At 26.9% G+C, this 13042-nt stretch overlaps 1 protein-coding gene across 1 annotated transcript in view; it reads right to left on the bottom strand.

The window, feature by feature from the left end:
• LOC107452261 (cadherin-like and PC-esterase domain-containing protein 1) overlaps positions 1-8422 on the bottom strand; it is a 257524-nt gene extending 249102 nt beyond the window's left edge. The window contains exon 1 of the mRNA XM_043040510.3: positions 7280-8422. The gene's annotated coding sequence lies outside the window, so the exon portion shown is untranslated. The remainder of the gene's footprint in view (positions 1-7279) is intronic.
• Between the last annotated feature and the right edge of the window lie 4620 nt (positions 8423-13042).

Here is a 13042-nt window from a genome sequence, read left to right as displayed (position 1 = left end):
AACTTCAAATAATTCTTAACTATGAATTCGGGATAACATTTAACTATAAAATCATTCAATTTTTGATAACTCTTAACTATAAATTCACGTAATTTGTGATGACTCTTAATGTTAAATTCCTGTTATATGAGATGACTTTCATACTGTAAATTCTTGTTATTTGGGATAATCTTTAACTGTAAATTCACCTCAAATTTGAGATAATTCTTTATTATAAACTCGTGTAGGATTTCGCATGCACTAGCAAACACGTATTGTGTAATAAAATTACATCGGTTTCCTATGTAAATTTTTAACAATATTATCATTTGCATAAGTAAATGTTCAGTTTTTGAACTTGGGGAACTAAAATTTAAATTAGATGACATCCGTTTAATAAATTTATGTAACTACAGCCACTTAATAAAATAATGATTGTTGCCCATGTGGTATATTATTTAAATCAAAATATTAGTTCATTATTTAAACAACGATAACTTATTTATTTAAAATTATTTTAAATTGCTCCTAATTGTAGATACAATTATAGGGGCTTAAATAAAGCGAAATAAACTTTTGATTAATCATAGTAAGCAGTAGATCAAAGAGGAAGAAATAAAGGAAAAATAATTAGCACGTACTGTGATTCAAAAGTTATACAAAAAGTAATTAATATTAGTATTTATTACAGCTAGAATTTTTTTACTAGAATTTAAATTTGGTCATTTTAATTAATTCGTTTAAATTCGACCGAAAAATTCATGAACGTGATAAATGCCAGCAAAAAGAGATAAACTTACCATAGAACATGGATAAAAAAGAGGATAAAAATCGTGAAAAACCCACGTAGGTTTCGACGCTGGAAAGCAACTACTAAACTACTAAAGATACTACAAGCTTGCAAACTTCGAAAAGATTTATCATAGAGTTAATTATTCATAGAGTTTTTCAAAGTGGCACCTGCTGACGTTAGTGAGTAGTCTACAACGACGTAAGAATGATACCAGTAGAAGCAAGGCCACTAAAGATCATCAGCTATTCAATGTGAATTGAATACAGGCACTAAATTTGGGAAGAGCAAACTTTAACTGATCTTCACCTTTCATCTTCTCTTGATTGAGATCGTCTGTATGGCTTTTTTTGCGATTTTCACCCTTTGCGACTTCATGTTCTATACATTAACCATGAAACATGGGTCTATAAGGGATGCACAACGTGATCCAATTGATGTATTTTATCATCCTTCTAAACTTATCAGTCTAATTTTAGAGCATCTTATGCATGGAACTCGAATAATATTCGCCACTGTAAAATCAAAACTCTGCGTATTATGTTCGAATGTTTTATTCTTCCTAGAAGAATTTATTCAGAAGTTAAGAAAATTTTAGTTAAAATTTTATCGACAAAATCAATTGTCATCAAGCACTTGAAATAACTAAACTCAACAGTTAACTAACGAACAGAACGTGAAATATAGAAGTTCAAACACTTTATTCTTAACAACTTCAGCTTCTTTCAAATCTTATAGAGATAATATTTTTAATCTTCGATGAAACGCTTTGTTTGTTTACTTATTTTATTTTTACTTATAGTGTTCTTTATATCAAAAACCCAGTAACATTTTAAATTTGGAAACAACGAAAAAAAACTATTTTTTCCTTGATGCTCGATAAAAAGAAATAGTTTTATGTACTTTCATTAACATAAAGATATTGGTTTTATAGTTGCATATCTATAAACTGTTCCTTTTTAATATTTCAAAAATAATTCGGAATATTGTTTGCTATATGAATGAAATTATCTAAACATATAAATAGAATGTCTATGTACAAATGTTTTTTTTTTCATTTTCCGAAAATTCGATTCAGAAAATTAATCAGTGATGGTAAACAACAAACTAAGCCCATTTCAAATTTTGAATTTAATTCGCTATAAATGGAACTACATCTTTGTCATATAAACTATATTTTCAGAAACACTTTTACAATTTATGAATGAATTTCCTCTTTTCGAGGACAAACAAGTAACTTATAAACTTATTTTATATTCTCTCGCTCGAGAGTTAACGAATTAACATATAGAAAATTTGAATGAAACAATTTTGTTTGTTTAAAGAGTGTATTATAACCAGGTTAGAAAGTGTTTATTTTAGTTTTGTTTTGAACTCTTCGGTTCCACTTTTCGCGGCATAAATTATAGCATTTTAGTAAAACTGATTTTTCCAAAGATGAAAAATAGTATTGTAATGAAAAATATTATTTATAAGAGTAGCATTTTAAAATTAAAACTCACAACTGTAATTAGGGCAAATATTGGACGTATAAATGCTTCATAACAGAGCATGAAAACCATTTATTTGGTTAAATTTACTTTTCAGATTTGTATTTTTAACTAAATGTGTGATAACACGAACTATAATTTTGAAAATCAGAATTTCCGGTTAACCTTTATTTTATGGACGAAAAATTAACATATGACTAATTTAATTACTGTATATTTCGGTTTTCAATATCAGAATTATGTTTTTTTTTCTTTTACCAGAAATGTCATTACCGTACAGTACGGTAATTTCAGCAGAATTTTTTTCTCCGTGTTGCATACAGTCTTAAATCTACAATCTACAAAAAATCTGAAATACTGTAATTTTAACGGTAACATTTACAGTAAAACCACTGAAGCACTAAATATTACTGTAATAATTACGACATAAGATTATACGGCAAAAAATGGATTTTTCGGTAAAATAGATTTTTGGGATGAACCCGCCAAGGCTGAATCCACCATAATTTGATCCGCAATTCTTTACCATTATACACGCATTATTTAAACAATTTATTACTGCTTAAACTAATTTAACGATAGCTTTTGTCCAACAGTTCATTCAAAAACATTTTATCACTAAAACGTTAATGATCTTTTTGTTCTTTTAAATAATATTGTATGATGCTAATTAAATATTTTTAATCAAAAGTTTTTGTTAAAATTAGGAAAAAAGTACCTTTGGATATAATATAGGTATAGATATATTCCTTTATCAATATCTAAATTATAGTCTATACTACCTATATCTTATCTATATCTATATCATAGTCTTTATACCATACTCTTTATACAGTCTGTACTTTGATAGCTTTTGTCTAAAAGTTCATTCAGAAACATTTTATCACTAAAAATTTAATGATTTTTTTGTTCTTTTAAATAACATTGTGTGATGCTAATTAAATATTTTTTTATCAATAGTTTTTATTAAAATTATTAAAAAAAATATATTTTACTAGATAAAACGAGTTTTAGCGTATTATCAGTTCTTAAGTAACATTCTTTAAATACAAAATCGACTCCGTGATCCCCTTATTTAATTTGCATTAATGCGTAATATACAGTATCTTTATTTTTCACTCGAGTTTCAACTTCTACATAAATTTGAAAAAAATATTTTTGCGACTGCTCGCTTCCGAATTATATAAAAATCAAAGAGAAAAAATTCCATTACACCGCAATGAATAATTAAAACGAGCGTATCAATTTTAAATACATAAGTTAATACCAAATAATAACGAAGTCATTAACAGGTAAACACCATCATTAATGAATTGATCTTTTGAAATTCCTGTTGAAATGACACTGATTGAAACATGAGAAGCGGAAATCGATTGGTGTGCTAAATACATACTTAATATATTGCTTTCATTGCGTATTAAATAGATAGTCCAAGCTAAATTTAAAATTCAATAATAGTTAATCACAATTTGTTATTGTTGTAGATTTCTATCCGGGAAATATGTTCCATTCTAAATAGATTTTTATTCAGATTTTGACCACACAATTTATTTGTACTTTTTTTCGTGACACGTAATATAAAAAAATCTGAAAAAGAGTTTAAATTAAAAGTTTTATTAAATTGAAAATATTTTTTGTTAAAAATATATCTATAATTAAAAGAATAATATGCTTTTTCACGTTGCATTAAAATATAAATAAAAGTAATTGAATGAGGTACTGCCGGTAGTTTGTAAGTGCCAAGTAATCAGATATAACAAAATAAAAATAAAACTGTTAATAAAGTTTTTTCTTTAAAAAAAAACAATAAACTGTCAATATTATTAGAATCTTTTTATGATGATCTTATCATTTGATAGTTCAATGAATTAAAGTATATATTATTTATATTATAATCTCTTCTCCGCCATATCCAGTTCCAAGCCAAGGCAGTTTTTCTACCTTGTTTATCTAGTTTGTTTGAACTGATAAAGTTTTTTTATTACTTCAAAAATACACATTACATAAGTTTATGATATAATACATTTAAAGGCTCGATATTTATCTGTATTAACGATATTATAATAAAATAATCAGTTAAAAGTATTTCTGCTATCGATGTGAATAGCAAATACATAAAATAAAATGAAAATAATTGAATTAACTAAATTGTAAATGAAAAAGTAAATCCATGTAAAGTAAATTTAAAAAAAAGAAATTAAATCGATTGATTGATGTACTTAGAATAAGTTATTGTTTATCTGACTGACATTTGCAATAAATACCTATAGAAAATTAAAAAGAATATTTCTTTGAGAAGGGAAACAAGTTATTGTGATTTGAATTTTCTATTATAATAGCTGTTTATAAATTGAATATTATGCATTTATTGCGGGTTATTTCTCATTATAATTAACTAGAACGAAATTTTAGAATACATTTTTTCAATAACAACGCTGCGATCCGTGAGGGCTCAAGGGATATAGCGTTCGCCTTCCAATTTGGTGAACTGGGTTCGAATCCCAGCAATGGTTGGTCGATACGAATCCACATCCGGCTAGCACCGACCATTGTGCTGACATGAAATATCCTCAGTGGTAAAGGGATCGTGGGTTAGAGTCCCTTTGCGGTCAGACTAACAGTGGGAGGTTCTCGTGGTCCTCCTCTCCATGTAATGCAAATGTGGATTAGTTCCATCATAAAGTCCTCCATAAAAGGCAAATTTCTTCCAATACCTTGATCCAGGAGTTCTCTTGTCTTCTGGATCGGGTTCAAAATTACAAGGCTACTGAGTTGAACATTAGTAGTCGTAAACCCAAAACAAATTGGATCAGCTGTTCAACGACGATTATTAAAAAGAAGTAAATAAATAAATACCCAGCAACTTTTGATTTCATATAGAATAAAGTAACCAAACTTATACGTATCATATTTTTGGATCATTTTAATTATTTAAATAATAAAATATCACGCGCATTAATTGGTAATAAAGGGTTAATAAGATAGATTTTTTAATAAAGCACCCTCATTCTCGTTTATGTAAATTGTGCAGTATTTTTTTACAGAGTTGCTAAACTAGACATGGATAAATTTTATACTACTGGTGAGCTTAGATCATGACCTATTGCTTAATATTGATAAATTTTTTTATATAATAAACGAATGGTATTGAAAATATTTAGTTATTGACAAGGTGAATTTTAATTATAAGTTTTCATCTTTAAGAATGATGAATAATTTAAATAAAAAGTAAACGATGCTATTAATTATTCATGTTGAAATTTTTTTTTATCTGAATGAAGTTTTCATTTCCTTAATGCAGGTGTAAGAATAAATTTCTAAACTATACAAACCTTTATTCGCGTCTATGTAAGCTCAAAACAGGTTTTAGTTTTATCTTATATTAATAATACAAAAAAAAAAATTTAAAATTTTTAAAGAAAACTAAGATATTTATTTCTTTGTTTTTAATGCTTGTTAATCTAAGTTTTTTTTTCATTAAATATGTTGTTAAATCATTATTTTTGTTGCAGAGATTATTTCTTTAAAGAAGGAACTTTTCTGCTTTGACTTCCTATCAAATAAAGTTTATTTCACCTTAACCAACTATCTAGATTAAAACATATATATTTAAAAGGATGCTTTCTCTATATTTTTAAACTGAAAATACTTTGAACTTAACGTTGTTTACACTTTTTAGTGGATTTATTTCAGCATATTTTCTGTTCGAAAAATTTCCTTTATTCAATGTAAAACAGGCAAATTTATATTACTACTTTATAAAGTTATTAAAAAAAACTAACTAGAAATAAACTTTAAAAAAATGAAGACAATGCAAATAAATATTCAATCCATGAAATATTCTAATGATTTTGAAAATAAGGTCGATGATGAATGAAGTAACATTCATATTAACATTTTTTTAAATTTTTATTTATTTTAAAGGAAAAACAAATAAATACATGCAATCAATTTCTTTGTTTGTAATCAAATAATTAAGCACCTTTCCATATTCTAACGACATTTCATTTAGTGTAATAGTTTTTACTACTTTGTACTATTAATACTGATTCCTTATTATTATCTGTTATAATACGAATTATTAAAATTATGCTCCTGTGTACTAATGTACTCCATTAATATTACTGTTATATGTGTTAATGCTTACAATGAACTAATTTGCGTGCACCTTATATTTAGAATGGTAAAAGTTTTTGAAATATATCGAAAAATTCTGTACATTCATATGAAAGTACATCCTTAAGTATTACCCATGATTAAAAAAAACAATTACAAACTGATGTCTTATGTAATATAATTATTATGTATGCCCTAGGCTAATTGGAGAATCCCTCTCTTTACAGACTATCGACAACACTATACAATGCACTTACTTAGCACACTGCAATTAGCTTAAGAAATGACATCGGCGGTAGTTTGCAAAGAGTCATGTTTTTCTATTAGGTTGGGACAAATATAATATATAGCCAGGGGCATACATAGCCTGCGATATGTGTATTAGTTTAAATTTGCAATGCAACTCTGTATTTTTAGGCGATATTTTAAATTAGATGATAAGGAATATTTCAAACATACCAAGATTTTTTATTAATGCCTCAAAATATTTTTTTAAATTTATTATTTTATTTTTAAATGAAAGGACTCAGCTATTTTACTTTTTTTGTAATATTTGAAATTATTTAATTCTTGAGACTTAAAACAAAATTAACATGCATTGACTTGAAATATTTTGTGAGTGAAAAAATAAGTTATTTGAGCATATTATTTCAGATATTAAAAGTACAACAAAAACCAAATTTTTTTTTTCTTTTAATAATTTTCATACGAAATTATTTGTCTGTCTAAATCACAATAAAATTTCACAATTATATAATTTCAGCTATTAATTTTAAATTATTTATTTATAAGGCCCCTTTTGCGACATTATATCTTGTGAGCGTTCATTTTTTTAAAATTTGATTATTTCATTAGCAATAATTATAAGAATGAAATGTAAAATCGAATAAGTATAAACACTTACAGTGAAAGAGACGATAAACAAAGCAGTAAGGATGAAGGCTAGAAAATCTGGTCTGTAGTAAGCTGATTTCAGTCTATTGGTATTGGTTACTTCGCACATTATTTCATTTCTTAAGAAGCTGGATAACAAACAGTTGGCGCTTAAATTAAGCTGCCGCATCTTTCTTTTTTTGGCGATATTTCATGTTTTCATTCACATCGATGCATCGTCAAGTAAAGTTTTGATGCCAAAACTCTAAGGGAATATTTCATCCAGGCACCTGCAGCCCTTATGTTCTTTAGAATAAAGTAAGAAAAAGAAATTATCTTTAAAGGTATAAAAAAATTACAGCAGCTTTGATAAGGATTGCGATAAGCTTATCGCTATATTCTACATTTCTTTATAATGTTTTCAAATATTTATCATGTAAACAGTTTTTTTTTCTTCTTTTCTAGAGGAAAAGATTATTATATTTTGCTGTTTCTTTTTTTAATCAATCTGGCGAACTAGTTAAGAGAACTTTTTGTAGCTTCCAACTGTTATACTCAAAGATATAGCTATATTTTGAAATGGTATTACTTCGCTGCTAAATATCTTCGCTTCCTGATTTACTGTTCGTAAATAAATATATATATGTATTCTTGTATCTTAGGAATTCAACTGTCCTTTCTTTTTATCAAAATTAACGTCTGCTTGTTAGTATTCGAAGAAATTTCCCGCCAAAACTATTCTACGCTGTCAGCGGCTCAGTTCGCAGATAATGGTTGCTTATTAAAAGTTCTTTTTTAATTTCCGCAAAAAATTAAAGCACATGTAGCAGGTATCCCATAGTGACGCAATTCATGCAATCTAGGGGCTACTCATGGCTATCACACGTGTGTCAAGATCGTCTGCGTCGGCGGCCGTTCGACCAATGACAGAACCTGACCGCCGCAGGGCTTGGAATAAAGGGATTATTTATGCCACATCGTTTGGTACTAGATTTGAGCATGCGTGGAATTCGCACGAAAAGGAAGTAGGAGGAGTTGGCCATCGTTTTCTTTTCTTTCTTGGAACATGTGCGCCTTCTAGTGGGAGAAAAGGAATGATGTTGGAAGACAATCCATCGGAACCTGTTTCATCTCTCTCCATCCTCCCATTTGATCGAACGATGTAGCTGTTCTCTGCTGGAATCGACGAATATAAGACAATAAAGGATGTGTTTTTCGTGATGAATTGGAAATGTTCTGGGATGATGTCGTTTTAGTCTACACGTACATGCAGTCATTTTCTTTTTGGCTGCAATTCGATCTTAAATATAACTTTAATTTAGTGCAGAAATGAGATAAAACTAAGAGAAATAAAAATAATTAAAAATAAGAACACATTTGAAGTCGTATTCTTAATTAACTCTTAATAATAAATCACCTATAGATTATTTCTAAATGGATTTTTCTATATGGAATTTCATTTCAAGGATTCACTTTAAATTAGTCTATGAAAGGAATGGAATTATACGAAATAAATAAAAATTAAATAAGGGGAAAAATAACCTAAAATGAGTACTTAAATATTTATTTATTATTTTACATATCATTAGGAGAATTCGAAACAATTCTTTGCTCGAACTGGATAAAACTGTAAGAAATAAAAAAATAAAATCTGAAATTAGAAATTTAATAAAAAATTATCGTTTTGTCTCTGATGTTTTTAGAAAACAATATGTTAGAAGTCGTTTTTAACCATAGTTGTAATATTGTATAGCTTTTTACTTTATTGTTTGAAATAGGCTTTAATGTTGAAACAGTCGGGTGCATTTATACTGCTCCAACTAAATTTAGCAAACAAACAAAAACTTACCACATTAAACAGAATTCGGAACTATTCTTACCAAAAACTTCCATTCTCCAAACTTCCATTTTTCTTCTTTCATTAGCAAAATAAGAGAAAAATATTTGAAGGAAAAAGTTACATAGGGGTCTTGGGTCAATATGAAATCGGTTAGGGGCTTCAGTATAAATATTTAACTAGGAATAATTTTATAGCATTTTTTCTGACAGTTATTGAAAATCAGTTGGCTGCACACACACCCTAGTTGGTTTTCCAAAAAGCAATAAATTGTTTATTGTTTTTCATATTTTGCAGAAAATATGATAAATAGTGAAGTTTTTTTTAAAAATAAAATTAAACCAAAGAGCGCTTCATTAAAATATACATATATGAGTAAAATATAAATGAGTAGATCTCAATCTGTTCACATGTATTTATGAACAGATATATCTACACTTTAAAAGGTGATTATTTTTGCAAGGAGAAAAGGTTCGGGTAAAATTACCGTGTTGTGTAGTAATGACATTTCTGTTAAAAAAAAGAAAACGAACCCATAATTTTGGAAATAATAAAAAAAAACAGTTTTTAAATAATTTTTTAATTTTTCCGTCCATATAGAAACAGTTTACCCGTAATTCGGGTTCTTAAAATTATAATACTTATTACCACACTTTTAGTAAAAAATATAAAACTGGAAAATAAATTCAACCAAATAAATGTTTTTTTTCTGCCATACTCTAATGTATCACGATAAAATTACCAAAATTTACTACACTTACCAATTTATCGCCGTTATAAAGCCATATTTTATTGTTAATTCTACCAAAACCCTCGCCAAAGTACTTCGGTAAAAATTACCGAGCTTTTTGGTGTTCTTATACGGTAAATTTTACCTTATTCTGATAGTTTTGTGCGTAACTTTTTCTTCAGTTTTGTGCGTAACTTTTTCTTCAGTGTGGCGCATGTAGTTTTTATTTTATAGTCATTAAATGTAAAAAACTTTCTGGCTGACCCAAAACTTTATGGCTGAAAATTTAAAAGCCGGTTTCAGTATCACATTACACATTCAGCAATTTCAGCATACAATTAATAAACCAAGCCCCTATTTTATTAAGAAATAAACAGAGCCGTGATTGGTCAGGGAATAGAGTGATCGTCTTCTAATGAGGCGAACCGAGTTCCAATACTTGATCCAGGAGTTCTTTTGTCGATACGAATTCCGCATATGGCTTGCACCGACCACAGTGCTGACATGAAATATCCTCAGTAGTGGGCGGATCATTATTTGGAGTCCCCTTGCCATCAGGCTAACCGTGAGAGGTTCTCGTGGTTTTACTCTCCATGTAACGCAAATGCTGGTTAGTTCCATTAAAAAGCCCCACGAAGGAAAATTTTTCCCTATTCTTGATCCAGGAGTTCCCTTGTCTTCTGGATTAGGTTCAAAATTACAAGGCTACGGAGGTGAACATTAGTAGTCGTGAACCCACAAAATTGGGTCGGCTGTTCAACGATGGTTATAAAATAAAAATATTAAATAAAATATAAAATAAACAAACAAAGTTTAATATGAATCTTTTATGTACAACAGATAATAAAGCTCCTAAATCTTTTGTATTATTTGAAAGTATTTTTGCTCAACATGCATTGAAAACTATTATAAAACTATTGGAAATGTTGAAAAATTGTTAACTTCTTTTAAATGCTTAAACATTTGCCCAGCAGCACTCATAATGAATTTCGAGAAAGATTATAAGAAGTAGTAGGAAAAACAATATGAACTGTTATATTTTATTTTTGAAATATTATATTTTCACTGTAAGTACAAAGAAGTTTTATGAATAGAAAATAAAAGTTAAAAGAGATAGCGATACATTTTTCAAGCAAAATATATTATTATATTTAGAGAGAGCATATTATTATTTTTTAACAAAGGTGATAATAACAAATATATTATAAATAAAAATATGGACATTATTAAAATCAATTATTCGCATCGCTTTAAACTTGAAAGACATAAAAAGTTAATGATAGTTTTACACAAGAGTCCTAGAAATGTGTTATACATTTAAAGATATATTTTTTTTATTATCTTTGCTTTAATTATAACACAGCATAATCAAATAACAACATTTAACTTTCTTTTCAAAATATTACAATATTACCGTTTTTTATCTGATGAAATGTTATTATGTTTTTAATATTATATTATGAATTATACTGTTAATGAACATGATTAATAATTAATTTATAAATATTAAAATAATTTTAATAAATATTATTAATAATTAATTTATAAATACTAGAATATTTTTAATAAATATTAAAAAAATGAACTTTAATCTCATACCTTTTAAGAACATTTTCTTTGTTTTTAAAGTTGTCATTATTTTTAAAATTGCTAACTGATGTTAACTTTATTTTATAAGTTCACTAATTTACTTATTAATGCTTGTGGAATTAACTATTTAAAAATAAGATATTTTAACTACGAAATTATTTCTTTACCAAATAAATTATATTGTTCTAAAACAAAATAATACTAATTACTAACACTTCATTTTTTAATAGTTATTAAATCATTATCTTTATTCTAAAATAAATTAAATAATTAAGATCGCAATTATTTCTGTGATTTCTGATGAGAAATAGACTAAGTTAATTAACCAGTTGAATAAGAGCACTCGATATGTTTGATATTCATGAAGCACTAATTGCTAGTAGTAATTCGTTAATAATTGAAGAGTAATTAACCAATTTTCGAGAGTAGATGAGATAATGCTGTTAAAGATGTTTAGTTCTTTTTAAAATTATATCGCGTTTATTTTAAAAAAATTTTGCTAATGATCAGCAATTTTGATAATTTATCTCTTTACGTCTAAATAATTGTAGATGTATAGACATATTTTAAATATTATGTTCAATGTTTTATAAAATATATGGTTTCTAAAGGTTTATTGACTTCAAATATGTGTAGGGAACTCTCTTCGAAATAATCGAAAACTATCTTCTATAAAAGCGAATTCGGAAAAGGCTTATATTTTCATCAAAACGAAGAAATGTAATAAAAAGTCTACCCATATTACAACAAAAAGAAGAATATTTGCAATTTATTTTAGATCTATTTTTCTTCCGATTCGAGACTTTTCCCAAAATAAAGATAACATTTATTTGACCTTATTTTTCTTTTCCGTAATTATTTTTAGCAAATATTTCCTACTTTCCATAAACTAGAAAAGTCAAATTAATATTGTTTTAAAGTTTACAATAATTGCAGCTTTTCAAATTTTGAATGAAGTTAAAGAGAGTGTAAAAAAAGAAAACATGCTCAGATTAACAAAGTCGCTTGTTTAATTTAATGTTTGATCAAAAAGTAAGTAATATGTAGGAAAACGTAGGAAGAAAATACGTTTGTAATTACAAATAAAAAGAGTATTTTATAAATTTATGCAATGGGAAGTGTAGGGAAATTCAAACTGAATATAAATAAAAAGAATTAGACAAATAAAAGAGTATGAAAAAAATAATTGGATATACTTGAAAAGTATTAGAAAAATTATGTTTTAGAAATTGAATTTGTATGCTCACAAACTTTATAGGTTATCATAAATTAATGCTGATACGCACTAATACCAAGAATAAAATTTTTGTAATTTAAGCTTATTTGGAATTTTTTTTTTTCCTTTTCACATAGAACAATTTTTATTTTTTTACGGAAGCATTTAATAGAATTGAAATACCAAATATTTAACTCAAAAATTATGCATGTGTTAATATAAAACATTGTTGTATGTGCACAACTTTTAATTTATTTGTATGTTTGAGTAAATTTGAATCATATTGACGTATGCATTTAATACATTTAAACAACTAATTTTCTTAAAAAAAAACATAATACTTAATGTAACTTAAATTTCAAAAGCTCCTTGGAAAGCTCGAAAAGGTATTATTGATTAACTTTTGAAAGTATAATAATAT

This window comes from Parasteatoda tepidariorum, chromosome 6, assembly GCF_982258835.1.
Source record: "Parasteatoda tepidariorum strain Cologne lab strain chromosome 6, Ptep-v5.0, whole genome shotgun sequence".
Lineage (NCBI taxonomy): Eukaryota > Metazoa > Arthropoda > Arachnida > Araneae > Theridiidae > Parasteatoda > Parasteatoda tepidariorum.
The sequence above is the reverse complement of the archived record's forward strand: the minus strand, read 5'-3'. Positions and strand labels throughout refer to the sequence as shown.